General features: G+C 42.4%; 1 protein-coding gene and 1 long non-coding RNA gene across 7 annotated transcripts in view; both read left to right on the top strand.

The window, feature by feature from the left end:
• The window catches only part of LOC135698113 (phosphatase and actin regulator 4B-like), a 540,677-nt gene that overhangs the window by 239,678 nt on the left and 273,872 nt on the right, over positions 1-27,127 (top strand). The gene's annotated exons all lie outside the window — the stretch shown is intronic.
• Positions 7,494-27,127, top strand: part of LOC135698145 (uncharacterized) — a 57,196-nt gene continuing 37,562 nt past the window's right edge. The window contains exon 1 of the long non-coding RNA XR_010517461.1: positions 7,494-8,473. This is a non-coding gene — a long non-coding RNA (uncharacterized LOC135698145). The remainder of the gene's footprint in view (positions 8,474-27,127) is intronic.

Below are 27,127 nucleotides of genomic sequence, written 5' to 3'. Positions count from 1 at the left end.
CTCCGGCGTCCCGTAGTTGCTCAATGTTGGGTCGCGGTGTTCGACTTCGACGCGTGTTATGCACCGTCGAGAGTTTTGAGCGCATGCATACTGCAACTAGGTAGTGGTCCGAATCTATGTTCGCACTGCGGTACGTGCGGACGTTGATAATTTTTTTTTTTTTTTTTGTTAATTACTTTATTTGTACAGGCTCAATCGAATAAACTTTACAGAGCCGAGTTATCATTTTTGTTATACATTATTGATTTCTTATATATTTAAAGTTAAAGGAGCTGGACCGGATACTCGCGGTTGTCTCGAGGTTAGTGGGGATTTACAATTTTTTTAGGATGGGAAAAGGGAAAGGGAGGTTTGAAATGTGGTTTACGAAACAAATATTTAATTAATCCTAAAACATGAACTAATTTCTATTCATCTTGAAAACAAATATAAAAAAAACCCACACGTACAAAATACAAACTAAACACAAGGTTAATAAAACTTACAATCTAATGTTAATATTCTTAAAGTAAACATATATGAGTTTCATAAACTCCAGATCGCGTCTAGCCAAAATATCCCGAACTGGAACATTAGGTTGTCTACCTCGAGCCCGAAGGGAATCATAAAAATGTGATCTGACTCCACGATACTCCACACAAGACCAAAGGATGTGATCAGCGTCCTGGTAACCTTGTCCACAATCACAGAGATTGCTGTCCCCCAGCCCAACACGGAACAAGTGAGCGTTTAACGAGTAGTGATTGGACATGAGGCGAGACATCATACGAATGAAGTCTCGACCCACATCCAACCCCTTGAACCAAGAACTCTTCGACACCTTAGGGATGATCGAATATAGCCATCGTCCCAAACTCCCTTCACTCCACTTATTCTGCCAGCTGACGAGTGACTGTTGACGATAAATGAAGAAAAATTCATCGTAGGCGATTTGTCGATCGTAAATATCGCCTTCCATAGCGCCCACCTTAGCAAGTGAGTCAGCCATCTCATTGCCCGGAATCGAGCAATGAGATGGGACCCATGCAAAGGTGATGACAAAAGATCTTAAAGATAAAGCACTTAAAAGCTCTCGTATTTTCATGAGAAAATACGAGGAGTGCTTTACCGGCCTCATAGAGCGAATAGCCTCGACAGAGCTGAGACTATCCGTAAAAATAAAATAATGATCTGGTGCAAGTGAGGCGATCGTTTCTAGCGTATAATGTATTGCCGCCAGCTCAGCAACATATACGGAACAAGGAGCTTGAAGCATTCGAGAGGCGCTATGAAATTCGTTAAAAATACCAAAACCAGCGGACGACTCTATTAGTGATCCATCTGTGAAGAACGATCTTGCGGAATCAACTTGGCCAAACTTTGCAGCGTAAATTGACGGAACAATCATGGAACGATGATGTTCTGGGATCCCATGAATCTCCCGCGTCATAGATAAATCAAAACTAACTGAATTGCCGAAGTCGGAGAAGCATACACGATGAGGATTATGCTGTGAAGGGCTGACATCCTGTGTTATGTACACGTAGTACAATGACATAAAACGAGTTTGAGGGTTCAGCTCAAGAAGCTTTTCAAAGTTTTCGATTACCAGTGGGTTCATAACTTCGCAACGGGTGAGGAGCCTGAGGGACAATTCCGAGAACCGATCCGATAGTGGCAACATGCCCGCCAACACTTCGAGACTCATCGTATGAGCCGAGTGCATGCATCCTAACGCGATACGAAGACAACGATACTGGATACGTTCCAGTTTGATGATGTGAGTTTTAGCCGCCGACTGGAAACAAAAACTACCGTATTCTAAAACCGATAAAATCGTTGTCCGGTACAACGTTAGAAGATCTTGCGGATGGGCTCCCCACCACGTTCCGGTAATTGTTCGGAGAAAATTGATCCTTTGTTGGCATTTTCGTCTCAGATACTCAATGTGGGATCTCCAGGTGCATTTTGAATCGAACCAGACCCCAAGATATTTGAAGGACATAGAATGAGTGATCGGTTTACCCAAAAGTTGAAGCTTTGGTTGTGCTGGGCTATGCTTCCTAGAAAAAACGACCAACTCAGTTTTCTCCGTGGAGAATTCGATACCTAGCTGAATAGCCCAAGTAGACAAATTGTCTAAGGTATCCTGTAAGGGTCCTTGCAGGTCGACCCCTTTGGGCCCTGTCATAGACACTACGCCGTCATCTGCAAGTTGTCTCAACGTGCAGTTGTCACTTAGACAATTGTCAATTTCTCTGACGTAGAAATTATACAAAAGGGGGCTTAAACATGAGCCCTGGGGGAGACCCATGTAACTAAATCGAGAAGCTGTAGAGTTTCCATGAGAAAAGCTCATATGTTTCTCTGACAGCAAATTGTACAAAAAGTTATTTATTAATGGAGAAAGGCCACAAGCGTGGAGTTTGTCTGAAAGGACTTCAACGGATACTGAATCAAAAGCCCCCTTGATATCCAAGAATACAGAAGCCATTTGCTCTTTTTTAGCAAAAGCCAACTGAATTTCTGTGGAAAGCAACGCGAGACAGTCGTTCGTTCCCTTGCCCCTACGGAATCCAAATTGAGTATCTGAGAGTAGGTGGTTCGTCTCAACCCATTTGTCCAAGCGAAAAAGGATCATTTTCTCCAACAATTTTCGAATGCACGATAACATCGCGATGGGACGATACGAGTTATGATCTGAAGCGGGTTTTCCAGGCTTTTTAATGGCTATAACTCTCACTTGCCTCCAATCATCCGGAACAATATTGAGCTCCAGGAACTGACAAAACAAGTTCAACATGCGCCTCTTAGCGACGTCTGGGAGGTTCTTCAACAAGTTGAACTTGATTCTATCAGCCCCCGGAGCCGAATTGCCGCACGAAAGGAGCGCGAGTGAGAGTTCCAGCATTGAAAAAGGCTGGCTGATCTCGTCTACAGAATTCGTCGTTTCGCGAGGAATCATCTGTGCCGGCACGGAATCAGGACATACTTTTCGCGCGAACTTGAGAATCCAACGATCTGAGTACTCCTCGCTCTCGTTGTTCGAAGACCGGTTACGCATCCTTCGCGCCGCGTTCCAAAGCGTATTCATCGACGTTTCGCGCGATAATCCGTCCACGAATTGCCGCCAGTATCCGCGTTTCTTGGCTTTGATGAGGCTCTTGAGTTCGCGTTCAAGAGCCGAGTACGCTTCGAAATACCCGGGTGTTCCATGTTTCCGGAAAAGCTTAAACGCGTCGGACTTTTTACGATAAACCTCAGTGCATTGGTGGTCCCACCAAGGGGAAGGAGGTTTCCTACGGAAAGACGTTCCAGGAACCGGCCGAGTTTGAGCTCGAAGAGCGCTGTCCAAGATCAGATTGGAGAGGAAGTTATATTCCTCCAACGGTGGAAGCCCTTCTACCGACGACACGGCTTCCTCTATCGCGGTCTTGAACGTTGTCCAATCGATATTACGGGTGAGGTCGTACGCGACGTTAACGGGTTCCGACGGATTGAACCCACTGGCAATCGAAATTTTGATCGGCAAGTGATCACTACCGTGGGGATCCTGGATCACATTCCACGTGCAATCCAACGATAATGAGTTAGAGCAAAGTGTGAGGTCTAATTTACTTCCATTCGAAGATGGTCCAGCCAAACGTGTTACTTCTCCATTGTTAAGTATTGTCATATTGAAGTTATCACAGAGGTCATATATAAAAGTAGAACGGTTGTCATCATACAGTTCCCCCCAGCCTGTACCGTGGGAATTGAAATCTCCCATGATCAACCGTGGAGCAGGAAGTACCGAACATATATCTGAAAGTTGTTTTCGATTAACAACGGCTCTAGGAGGAATATAAACAGAAGCAATACAAAGGCTCTTACCTTTAAAAATAGCCTGACATGCGACAACTTCAATACCTGTAAATTGTGGAAGATTCACTCTATAGAAAGAATGGCACTTTTTGATCCCCAAAAGTACCCCTCCTCCACGCGAATCCGCACGATCCAGTCGAATAATGTTAAAATCATAAAAAGGAAGATCTATATCTGAAGAGAGCCAAGTTTCACAAAGAGCAAATGCATCACAATGATTATTGTGAACTAAAAACTTAAAAGAGTCTAATTTAGGAATAAGACTTCGACAATTCCACTGTAGAATTGTGATCAAATCCCCGACCTCGTTTGGAAAATTATCCATCGAAGGAAATGATTGCTGCAATGAGGGGCCACTTCAATGTCAATTGCTTCAAGAGGGTCTTCACAGTAGGAAGCATTGCCAGAACAATGCTTTTGAGAGGATCAGAAATATTCAGGTACTTGAGAATATCGTCCACAATTTTATCAAATGAGAACAACCCAGATGAAGAAGGGGCTTCTGTTCTTAAAAATGGGACATCAGGGGTTTTGGATGTCCCCGGGAGAGGTGGAAAATCCTGGGTATAGTCAGTTCTTCTGAATCCAGGAGGAGTAGAAACTTCCTTTTTTCCACCACTCCTTGATTTGGGCAAGCTGATTTGGGGTTCTTCATTCTCAACTTTCCGCGAACGGATGCGTTTTCGTTTCCGTGCTGAAAAACAGAAAGAAGTTCCCTCCTCAGCCAAGTCAGAGTCAGTCTCGTCATCTGACAAAAGAGAAAAGGGATTTTTGTCGTTGGTCGATGGCGTGGCCGTCTTCAGCATTTCTGCAAAAGACTGCCGGGAACGTTCCTTAAGTGAGCGTTGTAATTTCTCCCCGCGTTGTTTGTACACCGGGCATGACGAGATACCATGAGGAGTTCCCTTACAGTACACGCATTTTGGTGCGGTAGCTGCACAGGTGTCATCCCCATGCTTCTCTCCGCATTTGGAACAGCGTGCCTTGCTGCCACAGTGGGAGGCCGTATGTCCCAACTGCTTACAGTTTTGGCAGTTCATGACCCGGGGAACGAACAAACGCACAGGTAGTCGAAGTTTTCCCAGCTCGATGTAGTGAGGAAGGGCTGAACCAGAAAAGGTCACACGGAACGAGTCTGTGGGGGTAAAACTCTTTTTACCCTCGCTGACAGATACTGAGCCCAGTTTTTGGACATCCAGTATCTTCACCGGAGGAAGCAAACGGTTCTTGAAACGGCCAACCGCCTGCTTCTCCAAGATCTCGGGGGTCAGACTCGCTTCGGTGACCACACCTTCGATCTCCACATCACGAGCTGGGATGTAAACTCTGTACTCGAGCGTGAAGAGCTGGGAGGCAGCAATCTCGTTAGCCTGCTTCAGGTTAGAGACGGAGACACGAAGTTTATTGTGCCTAACCTTCGTGATTTCAGTCACGGCCGAGTATCGCTTCGTCAGATCATTAGTAATTTGCATTACATTCAAAGGTTTGTTTCTGGGCTGAAAGTAGACAACCCATGGGCCAGTCGAGTCATCTGGATAGGCTCGCGATCGGGGGTTTATCTGAGCCTGTCCTTTGCCAGACTGAGACGATGAACCAGGGAGAGATGACGTACGTTTTCGACCCTTCTTGCCATCGCGTGGCAAAGTGGTGTCATCTTCCGACAAAACGTCCATTTCGTCTTGCGACAAAATGTCCATTTTGCCGTACTAGTGGGAGCGAAAAACGCTCTACCACTGAAACGATAATCACTCGGACACAATACACAAAAAAAAACTACAAACACAGAACACAAACTTAAAATTTAACTGTGGGCGAAAGAGAGAAACAAGAACAAAAACTTATCTGATAATCCTATACTACTACCACCGAGCGTATAAACGGCAGCAGCGGAGCGACGCGCAGCGTGGATGATCTTCGATCAGCGTGTGCGGGCGGTCTTCGTTGGTGTGTGTTTATGTGAGGGTCGGCACTCAGCTGAACACACGATGATAGATGAGCGGTGTAAATGCGGAGGCAGATGCTGACACTCGATGACGATGATCCGTGTGCAGGTATGCGTTACCACGCACCGATGGTGCGCAAAATGGTTGGCGAATTGGCAATCGTAAAAACAATTTTCCTTCCGATGATGCCGAAAACACACTTTCTTCTCAGAAAAAACTCACTTTTAGTTAATTATTTAGCTGGGAACTCTAAGCGAGAAAAAACTGACAATTTAAATCAAGCGAATAGCGAGAAAACTTCCAAAATAGCGGAGCGCGAACTAAGTCGACCGTACTTCTTGCTAGGACGCAGTGGAATGGAACGTTGATAATGTCGGAGAAGAATTTACGTGATCGATTTGGTTTTCTGTGTGTTGGTCAGGTGATCTCCAGGTGGCTTTGTGGATATCCTTACGGGGGAAAAAGGTACTTCGAACTACCATACCCCGAGAGGCTGCAATGTTCACGCATCGTTGGCCGTTGTCGTTCGATACGGCATGCAGGCTGTTTGGCCCGATTGCCGGTTTATACATTGCTTCCCGTCCTACCTGATCGTTCATGTCGCCGATGACGATTTTGACGTCCCGTTGCGAACAGCCGTCGTACACCTGCTCCAGCTGCGCATAGAACGCTTCTTTCTCGTCGTCGGTTCTCCCTTCGTGTGGGCAGTGCACGTTGATGATACTGTAGTTGAAGAAACGGCCCTTAATCCGAGACAAATATAGAGGTACCAGACATGATTGGCAGCGTCAGGTACTCTATTTTGTAGTCTGTGAGAGAGAATCACAACTAGAGTGTCTTCAGAATACATGGCATGTTGAAAGATTTAGCTCGTGAGAGCAAATTTTCTCTCTCAAGTTTAATTCATTATGGAGCAGTCAGTCGAGCGAGTTAATTAAATGGGAGTGATCCATAATTGTGGGTGATCCGTTATTGTAGATTCAGTGTACACTGAAGTCTTTTTTTACACGGTTAGTGCCGCTGAGTTGCGATTTACACCTATCGAGTTGATTTCAATCACCTTATCCGTTTCAAGCTATAGGTAATCGAATGGCATACTTTAAAAATCATAATTTTGGGGTAAATACAGAAATTTGTCTAAATGCTATAATTACAAATGGCATCAACATCCGATTTTTTAAAAATATTTAAACATGTGAAAAAAAGAAATCTCAATAGGTTTTTTTTACACAGTACATATACCCTGTGTAAAAAAACATGAGTGTACTTCAAGGTTTTTAATTTTCTTTTTTAATTTGTCTTCTAGTTTGAAAAGTTACACTCTAAAAAATAATAAAAATAACAAGCGACGTAATCTGTTACAAACGATTAAGTTTTCGGTACGTAATTGCCTCACAGATGTAAACTTTACAAGTTTGTCATGTAACTTTACGTGCAATTTATTGTAAACTTACATGCATACCAGGTGAGGCACGTAAACTCTCATGTTAAATTATTAAGAAATACACGCACTTAGTTTTTCTTAATCTAGCGTAGTTTAGCATAAAATTTATTTACCTTTCCGTACGTACCGTACGATTTGATAAAGATAAACAAATTGTTGAGATATTGTTAAAAGTCTAACACTGCTTCTTGACGCCAAACTCGGCCTACGGATTCTAAACTCGGCCTAACGCATCGAAACGCTTCATTTGTAATTGAGAATATTGGGTGCAAACATTCATACCACGCGTTCTTATTGACTTCGTTCGGTAGCATTTGAACTAAAGTATCGTACCAAACGCATAATTTACCTGTTAAAGCCGAAATCATGAATTTATTCGATGTTTTCTGCTTGATAGGCCCTAAATGGACGCTTAGGCCGAAGTAGTTCTCTACCTTATTACTTAAAAATGTTTAGACACACAGAAAACCTTCTAACAGAACTGAATTCTCAAATTAGCGTATTCACATTTTCCATAATTTCCCAAACTTCCTCTACCATTCTGGCAACCCTGAATTGCATTCACTTGCCCACTGGCGTCCACTCACCCACACAGAGACGTACAAAATGCTCCCCATCCCTTGTCCGACATCGCTCGATCAACCAGGCAAACACACTGACTGACGGTAGCCAAACGCAAACCAAAATCCTACTTCTCGCATCGGAAAAGTCTGAGCATGCCGCTGCCGCCACACCACCAACGACGACGACGACGACGACGACTCGACAGCTCAGCTCAGTAGTATTTCAGTTCCTTATCCCGTCGTGTGCGCGCCGCCGTTCGTTGCTGCCGTTGCTTGGTCGTTCTCGTTGATGAACCGCGTCGTTGCTTCTGCTGGGGTGTGGAAAAAGGCTGGATTTTCCTCCCACCTCCACTAGCAAGAGCATCTCCCTAGGTTCCCCTTTTGCCCGGCCAGATTGCTCTGTGCTGCGTGAACCGTGCAGTCGTCGGGTTTCGGAGAGTTGGTTGAATCCTTCTTCTTCCGTGTACGTGTAGGTTCGCCGAATTTGTTCCGTCGTCGTGACAGTTGTGTGTTGACGGCGGCAGTTCAGTGTGAAAAATTCAGTCGACGGCGTGAAAATTTAACATTTTTCCTCGACCGGGGTTGACTGGGTTTTTCGATGGAAATAACCTCTGTCTGGAAGGTGTGTACGGAGCTGTGGAAGGGTTCAAAAATCAACTCGCCAAAGATCGAAGTGTGAAGTAAATATTTTGAAGATTCAAGTGAAATGTGAGATGGCATTGATGTCTGCTTCGGAGGGGTTGGTGGAAATGGAGGTGGATTGGCACGAAGGAGCAGACGAATTTTCGTGGATCGATTGGGAAGTGTTGTGTCAGAAAGCAAGGAAAGAAGCAAAGCAGAAAAGGGTGGTGTTAAATAATGAAGGTGTAGGGGTGGAAAAAAAGAAGTCGTGGAACTATGAAAGTTGGATGTGTTGGGGGTGCTGGGTCAGGTCAGGTCAGTGTGAAGAAGTGTTCTTTCCCGAAGATCAGTGTGAAATTTGAAATCAAATGAATTTGTGAATCACCTTAAATAGTACACGCAAAAGAAGCGAGAAATTATGTGCCAAAATGGGAAAAATGTGCTCTATGTACTTGGCTGACATATGACAGCTGCTGCTCCGGGGCGAAGAGGAAAATCGGGTCATGTACCAGAAAGCAAAAAAGAAAAAAAAAAGTGAGAAAACAGTGCAAGCCCATATTTTTAGAAATTTGCTGAGCACTAGTTTTTGGGCCTAAAAGCGAAAATTGAAGCGAAGCATTTGTTGGGATCAAAAGTACGACGATGAGAGTACGGATGGGTGAAAAGTGACGCGAAATAGAAGCAGTAAAATACGACAAGAACATATAAAATCGTGAATTCGTAACCTACACAGCTGTTTGTGACATGCCTGGGTGAATGAGAATTCAATACAAACGCGGGATGTAATTGTGAATAGAAACATGACATTCACCTCCTTTCGGCTGGCGTTGATAATGAAGATCGGCAGGCTGAGATTCTTGCAAGAAAACAATGAAATTTGATCGTCCGTGCAACGAATTTAACCGGGGCACAATTTCTGGCAAGCGTCGTTTTTATGTAACGCAGAACATATGATGGGATGGTCGTTCTTCCAACTGCTGCTGGCAATGAGCATTTCAAATTTTGCACCTTAAACAATTGAAACAAACCGTTGCTTATCGATGAAAGAAGCACAGTGCCAATTTAGTGATAATTATTTCGATTGGCTTATCAGCAGGAAAAAAAAATGCGACTGACGACGGTTATTGCTTCTTAGAGCACAGTATCGAGATCACGTGCTTTTGCATTATCGGTATTTTGGGGATCAAAATGATTACGCATTGTAAATCAAAGCTATCTGGTTCTTGACTGAAAGAGTAGTAAGTTCAAAATGTTATTACACTTCGTTGATTCCGTCATCAAAATGCGTACATCGTTGTTGGATATGGCAAGTATTTATTGAATACCTACAAAATGCAGTTGGATATGATTCAGATTAAAACTGGAAAAGCCACTTCCATCATGGTATCTGAATCCAGAATCAATTCCAAGGTTGACCAAAATGACCAAAAAGTACTCGCCATAGCCAGCATCGTTCATCATCTGCGATCGAATCACTGGAAATCAAAATTGTTCATGTGTGTGTGGTAGGATTCAGATGGAATCGCAGATATCTGCTTTCGTAGGGGGAGTCCTATCTTTGTTTACTAGAAGCGGAGCTGATTTGTGTTCTGAAGGAATTCTATTTACAAAATCTCCTGATTGGATTTGATGTGTATAATATTTACAGAGTAATTCTATTGAGGAAACGACCTAGAACGACCTTCCTCGATTTGGATAAATCTTCTAAAAGATCTAGATAAAGTTTTGACTCAGGAATGTTTCTCGAAATGGGGGAGTATTTTTTTTTCAAATTCGGTCATTTTGAATCTCAGCAAATCTTTAAAATGGAGTATTCGATATTTCTAACAAATTATATCTTTAAAATGTCACTTCCAATCGAAGTGACGTCTTAGATAGTAGGAAAACAATTGCTTTTCAGGAAAAAATGGCACGGACAAAAAGTTTAAAGTAATTTTGGGTAACAACTGAAAAAAAGTGACTCTCTTAGATATTTTTTGGTATACAACTTTTTGTTTATAATTTTCTTTTGTTTATTTTGCACAGTAAACGATTTTAAACTATTTGCTGTGTAATTTTTTTCAAAAAATTGTTTAAACATAAAGTTTAAAATGTTGTCAAAAATTTCTCGGCTTTTATTCGCTCGGTAGAAAGGTGACGTATTTATAACAATTTGAAGTGTGGGTATCGAGGGTCAGGGACGTAAAGGTTAAGAAGAGTAGTCGAAATATAAGACATTAAAAACATATTTGTTTGTTGCGGGTAAAAAGTAACGTTGCAAACTGGGTGATCGGGTTTGGAATCACAAAAATTCTGCGTGGGGACTAGGTAATTTGAAGGGGGAAATCTGCCATGGGCACACCAGTGAGTCCTTAGAAATGAATTCTGATGTCTGTGTTAGGGGATTTTAACTTTTTTTAAATTTGTAGTTACTACTCCGCTACTGATCATATATGGCTATTGAATTTTTTGTTGATACTACTTCCGGTTCCGGAGAAATAATGTGAAGACTAATTTGAATTCATGATTTAAAAAAAAAGTTAATGGCACATCTAATCAAGCTGAAATTTTCATAGTAAAAAGCTCGCATTAGCTTCTACTTGTAGAAGAAAAACATTCCGAACTGACGTTCGGTGTTAGAGATAGAGCAATTTACCCGTTTTACAGTGTACCTAGTCGTAACTAAAAATTTTAAAATTGGATTCAACACGTCTTTGTCTGTGACCAATAGCCAGTCACAAAAACTATTTCACCTGTTGAAAACATTCGCTCGGTCGAATGGTGACGTATTGGTAACAATTTGAATTGTAGGTGTCTAAAGTCAGGTTACGAAAAGTAGTCTACATCTATTTTTTTTAACTAGTTCGTTTATTGTGAAGGCTCAATAGCGTTAGCTTTACGGAACCGATAGTTCATTGTTCTTTGTTTGTAACAAAGTTCACTTAATTCTATGTCTAGTACGAGTTGGGCCGAATACTCGCGGCTTACTCGAGGTTAGAGAGGTAGGAGCTTGGGGGTCTACACACTTAGAAAATATCATGTAAATTTAGGTGCTCTGAGAGTGACATATACGAGCGTCAATTTTGACATAAATTTGAGTCATAACAGACGCGAAATATAGCTCAATCAAACGTATTTTTCGTCGAGCAACGAACTTTTCACTCTCGGAGCAATTAATTCTACATAAAATATTTGTTTACGTCTGATCCTTTATGTCAAAGTTGGATTCCGTCACGTGTAACATTAGTTATTTCTAAGTGTGTACATAATATATTTAACATAGGAGAATGCACGTATTCTCGACAATCTAAGGGGCATACGCACTTCTATGGGCTTTTTCTCGACATAAGACACACATATGCTGTGTTTGTTTGTTTACATTAATCTGCTGCCTGTTGCTCTATCCATTCCAGTAGATAGAATTGTCCAAAACTGTTTTAAAACTCTTTTACAACGCTCCAAACTTCTCAGGTGAGTATGACTATTTTCGGCAACCTTTCCATTTTAACTGCGTGTTGGTCTACTGTTCTATTATCGGCCACTTTGAAATCAGCATTATTTTATAGTGCGTAGGGTAGAGAACTACTTCGGCCTAATCGCCCATTTTGGGCCTATCGAGCAGAAAACTTCAAACAAATCTATGATTTCAGAGTTAACAAGTCAAATATGCGTTTGGTATGATACTTTCGTTAATAAGCTACCGAACGATGTCAATGAGAACGCATGGTATGAAGGTTTGCACCCATTATTCCCAAAAACAAAAGAAGCGCTCCCACCGAATCAATTTTTATCTTCATACGATAGGCCCAAGTGAATTCATTGGCGTTTCAATGGTGTTCCAATGCGTTAGGCCGAGTTTAGAATTCATAGGCCGAGTTTAGCGTCAAGAAGCAGTGTTAGACTTTTGACAATATCTCAATGATTGGTTTCTCTTTATCAAATCTTACGGTACGTACGGAAAGGTAAATAAATTTGGAAGCCATCAGTAATAATAACATTCCGTTTGGTGCTAAACTGCGCTGGATTAAGAAAAACTAAGTGCAGGTTGTGCTTAATAGGCCGGAAATGGGGTAGTTAACCCTATGTTTTTTTTTTATTTCAAGAAAAACCTGGCTAAATTCGTTTGCTCAGTCGTAAAAACCTAATCAGATTGAAGTTGAAAGACTAAGCAATCGGTTGAATACAGTGAAATTACCGTATGCATTTTGGTTGCCGAAATCAGTCATTGGGTGCCGAAGCCGACATTTACCCTTTTAGATTTGAAAATATGTCATCACTGAAAATTGAAAATTGGGCGTTTTTAATATTTTACCCCTTTTTCAAATATGGCTCATTTTGCGCCAACTGCCCGAGGTAAGTGAAATTTACCTCTTCTGATGTGGAACAAATTTGGAGGAGACATACCACATTTTAAAAATCTAAATTTCGATGCCGTTTAGAGCACCCTCGGTTCAAGGGAGCATTTTATATTTTTCGTAATTTTCAAGAAAGCGAATGACGCTACAGAATAGCATTGGGTACTGGTTTCATAAGCAATTTAGACAAGGAATCTATTATTTTTGTACAGTGTTGCCAAATATTTTTAATTCTGGTATGAAATCTTTGAACACAATTTTCTCAAAATGAAAGTATTTTATTTTTTAATTTGATGGCACCATCGGCTCTTCATTGTTTTTCACGTATGAATCACTATTTTTTATCTAGTTCGTTTGTTTGAAAGGCTCAATCGCGTTTACTTTACGGAGCCGATAATCATTGTTTAAAAAAATCACTTATTTCTGTGTCTAGTAGAAGTTGGGCCTAATACTCGCGGCTCACCCGAGGTTAGAGAGGCACATTGTCTAAGAATAGGGTCAGGGGAGGAGCTTGGGGTGGGTTTTCGTTTTCGTTGTCTCATCAGAGCGTTGTCGCCAGTATGAATGGTAGTGTGGTTCTAGCTTCGTATGGAGTTTTACCGACTATGGGGACCAGTGGGCAACAATGAGACTCATGGAAACAGGGAGACAAGACAAATAAAAACTAATAAAGGGAAAGGAATTAAATTCTAATACTAGCGATTTGCAGAAACACATAAATCAACTGCAGAGATCGCGGTTTCCCAACACGTCTCTGTTAGGGATATAGGGTTGTCTTTCTTGGGCCTCGATGGTAATAAGAATCACTTAACTACAACAAGTAATTTGCGTAGTTCCTGAGATATTGAAGAAAACCAAAATAACTATAAATTATATTTTTGGCATATTTGGCTTATTTTGTGTGGATTTTTCTAAATAAATTATCTAAAAAAAATATTTTATACCAAAATAAGTTGCTTTGAACAATGTTTGACTTAAAAATATCCAAGGTTCACGCGAGTTTGATAATATTCGTGTTTCAATACCCCGTGAGTCATAGTGATTGCCGAGGATACATTCCAGGTAAAACCTAAATGCGACATATCAAAGCACATGAGAATAGAAAAACGTAATCTTTGGCGGTGTTACGTTTCATTTATGTTACGAGTATACATTTCGAGAAATAAGTAAGTTAGCTTACGAAGATTATAGCAAAACATATCGCTAAGTTCTGCTCGCTGACTTGAAACCAACGTCAAGAGACAAATTATCTTGCTGACATTACCGCTGCTCATCATGTGGAAACGGTTCCGCGAGGGAAAGAGAGGAAAGAAATCATTCGAGGTTGGACTTTTCGTCGGGAATCGAACGCTTTGAAGCTCACACAACCACACGAGTGGGTCAGCAGCCGTAAGTGTGATTGGTTTGGAGCAAATCGCATCCATTGACTGTACTCGTTCCACAGAGATTAATCCAGGACGAAGCCAAGACAGATCCCGCTTGACCATTCGTTCGATCGTGGTTGATTTTACGTTCTTTGAAGCACACGCCACCGCACGGGTGTGCCAACGACCGTAAATGTGGCTAAATGTGAGAAGATTGCATCCAATGACTGAAATCCTTCCACAGAAATTGAGCTAGGGCCTAGCCCAGACGAAGGCACTGGACTCATCGGTCAGATCTCCGTGGAAATTCGCTACAAAAAGGAGCCCCGGAAGGCTGAGTCGTTTTGGTGAAACTACCATAACAAAGTTTATAATTGGTTTGGGTCCATACGGCTCTTTTCTTTATCGACTCCTGGTGCAACTCGGCGTTTGATCACACGTTCGGCGGACGAATATCGTGGGCGTTTGTGTTTGGCGACGATACAACGGGCTGGTCGAAGTCCAAGGTGGGACTCTCCCGAACCGAACCGAAAATCCGGACAGAGAGGGACGGAGGATTCGTGCGACGACTGCGAAGCCACAGCCAGGGAACTTTTGCGGCGGTTAAGGTCGAATGATCACTCCCTGGACATAGACGCCGCGCAGAGCAGGATTGCGAACCATTGTTTCCGAGTGGGCGAACGGTCCGAATACACACGGAAAGACCAGTGCGCGGAGGCGCGTCCAGCATTCGCCATTGGAACGGCGATAGCGATCTACGCCGAAGGCGAGTGTAGCATCAGCGAGCAGCATCGAAGCAGGGAACGGTAGCCAGCGAGCATGGAGTCCGGTGAGCTAGTTCCTTTTCCATATATCGGGTGCACCTGTTAGAGAAAAAGAGAATGATAGTTAGATAGGAGGAAAGTAGGAATAAGAACAACTCCAATGTAAGGGACCAATTAGGGGATCCAAAATATAAGCTTCAAAGGCATTTGGAGTTCGTTGTGTTAGATTTGGAGCCTTAGCCCTTCAGTGTTTGTGTTTTGTCCGCTTTTGGTAGTCTCGTAATTCTTGCTCTACCACTACAGGAGTACATGCAACAGCGGTTACATTAAGTGCGGTAGAAACACATTGGTCACACCCGGACGTGTTCCGGATGCCCTCGGAGAAGGGGCCAGATTTTGACCGGACCGTAAACCCACAATGTGGCAAATGAATTCACGTGAGAATTTAAAACAAGGCATTTGGTTGTTACATTGAGTGTCCGATACCACGTTGACCATTAGAATGCGGGAAAATTTTGAATTTTCACCCTATAGTGCCCAATCAGTTCCTAATCAGGTCCTTATTAACGTACAAAAACGTAACCTTATTTGGTAAGAAACTGACTTGGTACAAACCATTTGAAGTTTAAATGAAAATTACTATGGGAAAACCAAACTTTTTGTACATTGTCTTCTAGCCTTTTGACATATTGCACTGTTTAAAAGTTCTATAGCAATTCATATTTAAATTTTTTCAGCTACAACTTTGCAGAAGATCGTTTTTCAGCCAAACGTCAAATTAAATAGTTATTAATTGATTAAGAGATTGATAATCTTATGGCATGATCATGCAGCTGTTTTGTGGGCAACACTGTATTGTGCAGTGTGACATAGTAGTTATGATTTTTGTGCTCTATTAAAGCCGCCAGAAACACCAATGGTGCCTTCTGAACAATTGATTGGGCATAATCAAAAGGCATCAGTAGCTTGATTCAGTAACTTTTTTTTCGTTACATTTGATCGAAAAGTGGTCTTCAACAAAGTTGAATCTGAGAAAATTTCCATCTAGCGTCTAGCATCAAAGTTAAGGAAGTGAGTCTATTACATCTAAAAAAAACGCTTAATTTTATTCTGCAAGCACTGTAATCTCGATATTTGTGTTGAATTGGCCAGCAATAAAATGAAAAGGCAAAAGTCTAGATGAGGAGAGATTGATTTATATAGCTGTATTTTACTGGCAATAGTTAAATCGTTTTTCAATCTGCATGGAATTCCATACTTCTTGGCAATTTTATTGATGACATTGTCAATGTGAGAGTTGAACTTAAGTTTGTCAACAATATTCACGCCAAGCTATTTAATCTCCCGAACGTAATCAATAGCTTAATCATCAATTACAACGGAGATGTTTTCATTTACTCGATTCCGCGAAATTGCCATGAATTTAGTTTTACTTATATTCAATCTCAATTGCTTATACTTCAACCATCTTCTTAGAGAATGCAAGTCTTCATTCAAGTGTAAAACGGCATTATCTAAATTCTTAGCTGCAATGAATAACACAGTATCATCTGCAAAAAGATTAATGTCGGAAAATCGTAAAACACGTCGCAAGTCGTTAATATACATAATAAATAACAGGGGCCATAATACACTTCCCTGGGGCACTCCAAGGTTATTTCCTACGGTACTGGAAACAGAATCATTAAAAACAGTCCGTTGAGTCCTGTCACACAAATAGCTTTCAAATCATTTATATGCAGTACTTGTAATTCCAAAGCGCTTGATTGTTCGTAACAATAAGGGCCTAGACATTGCTTCAAAGGTGCAGTTTAGATCTAAACACCCAGCAACAATCGTATCTTTACGCTCCAAGTTATCTTTCCACTTCGCTGATATCAAATTCAACGTGGTTTCACAAGATGACCTGCTTATAGTCACATTAACACATATTAGGTCATTTGTGATTTGTCCATCATAATATTTGTACTCGTGACTTTTAGCGTGAGAGGTATGGATGCTGAACATTACGCTGGGAAAAATGCTTTTGTCGTAGGCAAGACCCATTTATCCTAGAATTTTCTTCGATTTCACCCGGGATAATTTCCAAAATTCCGGACACAAATCGAAAAAAAAACCGGGACATTAATAATCGACATTTGCTGGTCACCATGGTACACCCTTTGTTCCTTCTCGCTTTCCATAAAACATCCCCAACCATTGGCCTGCATTTTCTCGAATTACCATCACACCAACCCGTCGGGTTGGTGATCTATTGTAGCTCATACTTTTTCCTATACCCCTGTATCTGTATAATCCGTAATCCAACTTGGCAGGGTGTTGCCCCCTGTTTGTACCGACCCGGTCAATCCATCAGCCGGAAACCCCAAGAGCTAAGAATGAGAAATCACTGCTCGTTAGCCGTCATCGGGTGTTTATCGGAGATGAAGGATGAATCCATTTTTATTCAAATCCCCGAGAAAGAAAAAGTGACACGGCCCATCATCGTCGGCGTGTTTGCAACATTCTTTCGTCCCGGAAAATCAAATTCACAAATCCTCTCGGTTCCAATTAAATTCCATCTATTCAGCACTAGCGGTGGTGGCAGCAGACACAAACGAATTTAATTTCTGGTGGCTTTTGAAAACTAATTCAATGTGGAGCCACACTTTTAATCCAATAATAACACAAACATAAATAGAGTGGGCGCGGCGGAGTGGTCAGTCGCGAACCGAGCAACCCATGTTGCAATCACATTTATGGGAAAGCGAATACGTGACTTACATGGCAAATGTGTCGTCGTCCTGTGTTGACAGTGATGCGGTGGATACTCGGAAGAAGTGATTGACAACCATCAGGCACACCGCGGCACCGGGAGTCGCACGTGCTCGGGAATTCATCAGGACCAGCAGGACCTCTGGGCCGGGGGAAACTCCGATGGGGGCGGTTGGTAACCATCGTAAAAATCGATACGGTCGTCCCGCAGTCGAAACATCAATTTCCTACTGTATGGATAGGAATCGCCAGCATGGGTGTGAATGGGAGGTGTTAGAGGGGGGAGAGGGGATTTGATATCATTCGGACTGATTCGTTTTTCGTAGTAAAAGTACAATGCCATGACCGTCGGAATGTCAGCAGATATGAAAATGTGTGTTTACGTGGTAACATGATACGTAAATTGTAATCTACGTTGGATGGCGAATTCGGGGAAACAGTTGGTGCCGGTAAATGTTCCCAGGGTCATTATAAGAGGGGAATGTGGTAAATAAATCATTGAATCGGTTTCTTTCTGAAGACATAATTCGTTGAATTCAGTATTAACGTACAATTTAACTATGGTCAAATCTTCCCAACCGAAAATTATTTAGATTCAGTTGATCGTTTCAACACCAAAAACTGCCATCCAAACATAGTTTGGACCGTTTTGCCCCAGCAGCAGTGTAGTATCATGCATAACTCTAATAGCCCACTCACTTTGTGTTTGCCAACATCCGTAGGGATTATGTCTGAGAGATTGCTTTCGTCGCATAAGAAGGGGCAAGAGAAAATCAATTTCACTTCAACTGACTTCGGAAGCATCCATAGTTTTGATGGTTGCCAATAACTTGTGTCTCTTGCCCCATACAAGCAAATCGGTGCTTTAGTTGAGAAAAGTTACACAAGAAAATTGCCGTCGTGTTCTTTTTATTTGGTCCGTTTGCGCAAAAGCTCAGGACATGGAGCCACGAGAAAAACTGCATGAAAATCCCATTCAGCTGTTCCACTTGAATTAGTTTCTTCGCTTAACTTTCCCCGCGTTGACTGTACCCAGACTGGCTGGTCTAAGTACAACTTACGTTCCATCTTACTGAGGGCTTATGTGGGAAAGGAACAAATTGCGAATTCTTAAAGAGGGACCTTTTTTTCCAAACGGAAAAAACTAAAATGGGAAAATTGTCCCGGGAACGAGTTTATAAAATAGTTGAATTTAAGAGCTGCAAATGCCATGTGTCCTCACCATGTGTCATCGTTTTTCTTTAGAGCAACAACGGATCTGACGACACCGTTATCAGCGGGGTGCAATTTTGCTTGAAACTTTCTTAATGACAGAATCAATTTTCTCTTCTTGTCTGCGTCCGTGTCGCTTTTTCAAGGATGTTCACGTGCTTTCCCGCGTGGTGCAACGATAAGAAAGTGCTACGGGAGAAAATGACTTGCTCTGTGTGTGTGTGTGTGTTGTTCATCCACAGTCGGGAGTCCACTTGGGACACAGTTAGCCAGTGGCTTGGAAAATGGTCGGGATTGAAGTGCCAAGCTGTGTAGCGCTGAAGAAATTACGAAATTACTCAGCCCAATGACGATACCGGAAAGGTGGATTTAATTGTTTTTGCTTGCGATATGGGCAATGATTTGCTATATTTTCCTAATGACCGACTCTATTTCCTCACCGTCATTCATTTCTTTGCTGCGCCTCGTTAAGGACAAGATTGATAGAATTCACAAATGGCCATGACAACGGCCATTTGTGGATTCTTTCAACCTTGTCCTTAACATCAATGTACAACTTTCCGTTCAATCCTGACTCAACGAACCGCAACAGCTCCGGAAAAAGTTGAATTGGCCATAGTCGGATCCAGAAGGGTGTACGGGGGCTTAGGGATTTATTAATGATTTCTATTTAAAGGTTTTGCAAATCCCTGACGACCTTCTTCCAAACTGTGCTTACTCGTGGCGGATCTAGAACAACGATAATTTTTTTTTCTTTATTATAGAGATTTTTAGCCATATGGCTACACACTACCAAAAAGTAATGTAAATTTCCGTGCCCTGAGACCGACACATGCAAGCGGCCCAAATGACATAAGAATCAGTTGAAAGAAACGAGAAAATAAATTCAATCAATCGTACTTTTCGTCGACTTGCGTATGTTTCGGTTTGAGAACACTTAATTTTACATGACATGTTTGTTTACGTTCCATAATTTACGTCAAAGATGGATTACGTCTCATGTAAAATTAGTTATTTTTAAGTGTGTAGTTCATCTCTTAAGATTGAAAAATGGAGAAAAAAAGAATTGGGTTCTCAGAAGGAGATTCCCAATCTTGGCTGTGGTACATTTATTTTGCTATAATGAAAAGGTATAGAAAACTGCCAAAAGGGCCAACAAAACGGAAATACAAACAAGGGATACTCAGATATTGTGGTAAAGTTTCGCCTCCTTTAGGAAGGTGATGAGGGCGGCTGCTGCCGGGGACTCGTCGCCCAACAGGTTCCGAATGCTGATTGACTCCAAGCTGAAGGCAGCCCGAAGGTCTTCCAACTCCGCGCAGTTCACGAGGATGTGCTCCACGGTGGCTGGCACTCCGCAGGTTTCGCAGGTCCTCCGGAACGGTGTTTCTCCGAAGTTGTGGGAGACTCTGCTGTGCCCGGTGCGTAGCCTTGACACCACTCGCTGTTCTCGTAGGTTTGGTCGATCCTTCCAGGTTCCGGTGGTCGCCTTGATCTTCCGAAGATGGTGTGTCCTGTTGTTCCTCCACTCGGTGTCCCAGGCTCTCCAAATCATCCGCTTGATCCACTTTTTGACATCTTGGAGCGGTACATTGCCGGTGGACCTGGGTCCGGTATGGCCTGAGCCGGCGCAGTGGTCGGCTATTAGGTTCTCTTGGATCCCGCAGTGACCGGATACCCACATGAGTACTGTGTTGGGCGGCACGTGCTTTACCGTTCCTTGGATCCACGGATGCTTCGGTGTTTCTGTTGTTAGGGCCAATATCACGCTGTGTGAGTCAGTTATCTAATATCTAATATCGGCCGGTTGGCCGGTAGCTTTACCGCGTGGAGAATGGCCGCTGCCTCAGCTGAGAACACCGAGCATTGGGTCGGGAGCGATTAGCTCACAAGCAGACCATCTCCGGAGACTCCCATTCCCACTCCGCTCTTGGAGAGAGCTGTCGGTGTACCTAACTTCATAACCTTGGTAGTGCGCCCCGAGAGTTTCGACAACTGTCCGGCGTAAAGCCAGCGAGTTGTCTCCTGCCCTGAAGCGGTCCTTGATTCGGCTGTTAATTTTAATCTTGTCTTGTAATCTTGGGAGATCTACGTCGGCGGCCGTGCGGAGGAGTCGGTTCGCCTCGTCGAGGAGAACGATCCTGTTGTTTCCCGACGTTTTAGCGAGCGGCGGCAGCGGCTTTGGTAGCAATAGCTGCGATGGAAACGAGCCGAAAAGGTAGGATACCGGCTTCAACGCATGCAGCGTCAGCCATGGTAGAGGGCAGGAGACCGGAGACCTTTCGAACGTAGCCGTTGTACACCGGTTCCAGAATCTGGACGGCTTTCTCGGCGGAAAGGCGACTGTCGATGATGGCTCTAGCTACGCGGAAGCGGATTTCGCGATTGTTGGATCGGTGGGGGCGGGAGATGGTCTTAATCAGGTTGGACCGACTGCGACAGTCCTTCTTTACTTGTTGGAAGTGCGGCTCAAAGGATAAATTCCGATCGATGAGCACTCCCAAGACCCTCACGGTGTTTTTAGTCGGTATTGCTCGAGGCTTTCTCTCCAGTTTTCCGGGTATTCTTCAGCGGTCCAGAGTTGATTGTAGAGCTCGAGAAGTTTCGTTTTGCCTTCGGGTGGAAGGTGCTTTAGCAGCGGGTAGCCGATTTCGTCCTGTCCAGCCGAGTTCCCGTTGCTCTGACTGAGAGCGAACACGAGTTCTTCCCAGGAGAGTGGGCTGTTGATCGTTAGGTCGTTGTTGTCTGGAGGAATTCCGAAGGTGACACAGAGGAGAGAAAGGGGCGGACTCGCTGTCGGAAGCTTTCGCTGTACTCCGAGATGCCGGATAGTTTGGCGAAGTATTTGCCCAGTTCGTCTGCTACGACGGTTGGATCAGTGATGGTGACGGCGTCTGTTTGAATCTGAAGCGGAGATGATCGCCGCTTGCCGCTAAGGGCGTTGATGCGACTCCATAGCTCCGCTGACGATTGTTCGGCGTTGATACTCTCCAGAATGTCCGACCAGCAATTTTGTTTCGCCGTTCGGATCTCCTGTCGGCATTTGTTATGGTACTGACGATAATTCGCGAGGACATCTTCTCTTGCTGGATCGTTTGGGGTGGTGCGTTTGAGCTTCCGGAGTGCTTTTCGCCTGGCTTTTACTGCCCTTTTGGTTTCGTCGTTCCACCAGCGGAGTGCCTTCCGCCCGGGGACTCAGCCAGTTTTTGGTATACTGGTGCTAGCGGCTTTATAGATGATGTACGTGATGCTTGGGATGGTCGTGGGTTCCTGGTTCTGCGCGAACAACGATAGCAAGTTTTATCGAGGTTTCAAAGCGGTTTACAAGGCCTTCAAAAACCAACATTGTTATTTGGGATGGTCTATCGATTTCATCTGTTAACATCAAATATGGTCAATTGGATTCACACAGCCAGCCAGCGTGTTTGATTATGGGTCAACAGGCAGAACTCTATTAGGCCGAAAAAGCCGCATCATTAATCCACAATTTCGACATACGGCATCATTTTTTTATTCAAATTAAAAAAATACGAACAAAAGAAGAAACAAGACAGGATAATGTAACTGACTGGTTAATCCATGATCAAAAATCATCTCTATCTATTGTTGGTTGTAAATCTAATGAACTGATCTTATAAATACAAGTTGTCGGCTGCAATTATCAAGGTTTTTCAAGCATCAAACAACTGCATTTCTTTCAAAGTCTCAGATTTTTGATAAATATTCGACCAACAATTGAAAAGGTCCTATCAGGTTTTGTAAACAAAACATATAATACCCTTTCCTCATTAATTAAAGCTCGCCTACGCAATCCAACAACACTATAGGGAAGGGGATAGTTTCGCCTACCCGATGGTGTCATTAGTTTGTCTAGGCGAGCTACGGTTCACGCAAAAAGGGAACTTTGAGTTTTGATTACAAAAGCTGATAGGCCCTTTTCAATCGTTGGTCGATAATTGTCCGATTCCTGGATCGTCTCTGTCTATGTCTGTATTAACTTGGAAATTCCCATGGAACACGTATGCTTTCGGTGTTATTTTTTCAAGAATATTTAGAATTATTTCAATTCCTGCAATTCTCTTCCGAGTGCCTTTGACATTTTCCTCGGAGTTCCCTTGGAGCTCTTCTCGGGATTTCATTTAAACTCCGTTGTAAATTCCCTTGGGATTATGCTCGGAATTCGTTTAGTTGTCTTCAGTATTTCCATGGAATACTCTGCGGAATTCTCATTGTAATCTTATTAGAATTTACTTGTAATTCTACCAAACTTTCCATCAAATTCTCTTCAGAATCCTCTGGGAATTCGATTCCCTTAGAATTCTCCGGAAAATAATTTTAGAACAATTCGACTTCTTTGAAATATTTCTCGGAATTTCCTTGGACCATTCTTCAGATTATTAGGAAGGTTCCTCATTTTTTTTAATAAATTGATTTATTTGCCAAGGCGTAAATGCGGAAGCTTTACGGAGTCGAAATCCATTTTACTTTTTACAATGTTTCCTAATACTAGACTTAGTACAAGAGAAGTCCGAATACTCGCGGCTTACTCAAGGTTGAGAGGTACACAAACAGACAAAACTCTACCACCCTCTCAAACGTTAGTATTTTAATCGTCAAAGTTGATGATCGACGAAAGCAATGGCCATTTAGTTGCTTCAAAAGAGTTTTCAACATTGGAATCATCAAAACAATAATGTTCCCCATGGAGTCAGACACCAATATTTCGAGAATGCCATCCACAATTCCAGAAAACGTGAACATGGCTTCATGGTGTCCTGGCTGTGGAAATGGAACATCTGGAGCCTTGAAAGAACCTGGAAGTCGCGGAAAGTTCCTATCAAAATCTAATGGTTTGAAATTACTCGAGGTTCAATACAGGAGGCCTCCTGAGGCTGTTGCGTGGTAATTTTGGATCGCTTCCTAGGTGGGGCTTTGAAAACGAAATGACTTACCTCGCCAACATTCGGGTCAGAGCCCTGGTCATCAACTGAGAGAAGGTCGAAGGGGTTACTACACGGGGGAACTCGGAAAGATACAGTAGCTGATCTTAGAATTTCCGCGATGGAACACTGCGCGCGAGCCTTCAAAGATCGCTGAAATTTTTCCCCCTGCTGTTTGTACTTTGGAAATTTTTGGGGTGGCACGACAAGAACCCCTCCGTATGGTTCTCCCCACATTGATTTCATCACAGCGTGGCTTGCTGCCACAGAAGGCCGCAGTGTACCCTAGTCGCTTGCATTTTGTGCAATTCATTACTTTTGGTATAAACAAGCGCACAAACGGATCATCCCAATCGCGGCATAGTCGGATAGAACTGCAAACAGTTATATATATTTTTCTCCTGAAGAAGGCACCAACAAGTGCTAAAACTTTTCGACGAATAACAAATGTGTCGTTCTAAATTAGAGTATTAGACTGATAAGCCGAAGATTTCTTAAGATTCCTAACCTAAGAAGTAAGAGATGGATTGGTAAACTTAACGGCCATTTCCTGGCGTTATAACCGAAAAACTTCACTTTTTGGGAGCATCCGGAACATTGTTGTTCGTATATGTTTTTTTTTTTGTTGTGATCTAAATTTGAGCAGTAGGTTTTCGATCAAAGTAGAAAGGAACCATAAATAATATTAGTGCTGTTGAATTTCGATAATACCTGGATGAAAACCTCTCTCGTTGAATACCTGAAGCCGCCTATGTTCTCAGCACTATGCCATCGAGTAGTCGTTTTATAATGGAAAAAAGTGAAAATGGTTTTTCCCAACGATCCTTGCCCTTGCCCTCTTGTATCAGTCGTACATCCATACATACAAATGCACATACTATTTTTTCTCCTCTGATCGTTACTGCAATAAGAGCAATTTGTCTGCTGCACATCTGTGCTACATAGAGAATGCCATTCGAACGATTTTGTGTTCTGCGCCAGAAAACTGAAGTACACGTGAACAACCATATCCTCTTTTCGACTGTTGAAAAGTGGTTTCAAATTGAATGGTTTACACGATTTTCTATAGTGTTTATCGCCCATGAACTTTCAAGCGCTCCTTGAGCTTAATTAATCGAAAAGAGCACACAAATCCTATTCCTTATTCGACCTCAAGTACATCAGCATCCCCCAAACCACCGAGAAAACCAACCTCAGACGCGTTTCCGTTCCTGACCTAAACCACATCACGCATTGTCGTTCACGTCTCTCCCACTAAACCATGTTGCTTCGAAAACCGTGTATTCCTCGAACACAACACACTGATGTGATGGACGTGCGTTTTAAGCATAAACAAAACGCAAATCTGTACACACCCTGCGCACACAACGGCTTCCCGTCCGTCCACCACTTCCCGGCAGCCGTCAGTATTGTGGCTTCAAGAAATTAGATCATCAACAATAACGGAGTCCTACCCTCCTTGCCCGCCGCCGGGGGCCTAGTACAAACCGGGAGCGAAAACGCGCCGATGGATGCCAATTTAAATTCGACTCTCTGGTGCTGGCGACTGACGACTACGACGTCGACGATGACGTCGTCCAAGACGAAGACGGCGGCAACAATTGCTTAGAATGTCTTGTCGCCGTCGTTGTCGTCGTATTAGCGTGCAATGTACTCATGGACTCAATTTATAACGTAACAGGATATATTAAATGGGTGCTTGCATGATGGGGGCAGAATGTGGGTTCGCCGTTCTACAATTGACCGAGCCAGAGCTGAGTGCAATGAACGATAAATGGGAGTGAATTTGTATGTATGCACTTTGTGCGGAGAGTTTATGAATTACTTGAGACGAAGAGCAGATTTTGCTCGAGCTCAGTATACGAGATATGTAGGTTGGTTAAAAATAGCGAATATGGAATATGGAATTTGCAACGATCAGATTTTTATATATTAGTGCTAATCAACAGGATCAACATGCACGAACTTCTTAGAGAACTATTTGTTTCAATTCTAGTAAGTAGTAAGACATTAAAAGATAACTCTCTGATAACTCTCCGGTGGTGTTTTTGGTGGAATGGCAAGGATGAATTCTGGGAAAGTTTCGATGATAATGTTTAGTAAATAGCAACACAAACTATGTTGAGAAGCTGCACAATTCAAAGGAAACTCGAAGGAATCCAAAGAAAATTCCGAGGAGAGTTGATTAGATTTTGTTCTGAAATTCTTTTCCAATTGCTTCCAGAGGTGTTTTGATCCCCGTTTCTGAAATTCCTATGTTTACCTTTTCAGTTTCTCCGGACATTCTCTTAGAAATCTTTGCTGGACTTGCCCTTCAATAAGATCTCTTCAATTGTCCCAATGCTCATTTTTCAATTTCTTGATTTGGTTTGTATTTCTCTGGATGGTTTTTTGAAAGCTTTTGTACAACCTATACCCTTGTTAGATTGCTTTGCTTTGCCCATTTGACTGATGAACTTCCTTGAACTTGCCTTTAAAGTCCTAAACAGTACTACTTATCCATGGTCAGAGCCCCTTAACTTTTCTGGACTATTATTATTATTATTATTATTAAGAATCAGTAATCTACTTAAAAGTTCACAAGACTTGCTGGGCTGTGGAAGCGGTGTCCGGTAATTTGGCCGAATTGGTAATTTGGCCGAATGGGCCATTTGGCCGAATGCCGTTTGGCCGAATACTTGAAAAGAGATTTCAAAATTTTGAACACTATTAGATTCTTTAATAGCAGCCCTGTGGACTTTTTTTTTAACTTTCAACAATTCTGGTTTTTTGACATTATAAATATGGGATTTTTTGTTAAATTGTAGGGGAAATGGATGTAATGTCGGCCTAAATGCCCCTAATTTGGGACCACACATAAATTCAGCAATCGACTAAATTGCCAATAGCGACCAAAAATATCCATAAGTCGGTAATTATGGATATTTTCCCAATGATGCTTTCATCTAGATAAAATTGATAAATAGCAGATTTTTAGCGATGGGCTATAGGCCAACATTAGAGCCATATCCCCTATATTGTATAAAACTGAAATTTTATATTGACGATGGATTCATTATTCTTTTAAAAATAAGCTTTTAGGTATGTAATTGATATTTTTTTAGTCACCCTTTTTAACATGAGCAGTTCTTTGGAGTTTTGATGATCTTATTATTTTTGGTACAGTAAACGCAGTTTGTCATACAATTAAGACAAATCAGAATATAAAAAAATAGGAGATTTTTCCTGAGCAGTTCTTTGAAGTTTTGTTGTTCGGCATTCTGTTAAACGACCCATTCGGCCAAATGGCATTCGGTCAACCGGCATTCCCGGAACCGGGACCGTGGAAACCTATGCACTTTTCTA

Source organism: Ochlerotatus camptorhynchus, unplaced genomic scaffold (genome assembly GCF_037179485.1).
Source record: "Ochlerotatus camptorhynchus isolate MF236.1 unplaced genomic scaffold, CSIRO-AGI_Acam_v1.1 ptg000082l, whole genome shotgun sequence".
Taxonomy (NCBI): Eukaryota; Metazoa; Arthropoda; class Insecta; order Diptera; family Culicidae; genus Ochlerotatus; species Ochlerotatus camptorhynchus.
This window is presented reverse-complemented; position numbering and strand designations above follow the sequence as displayed.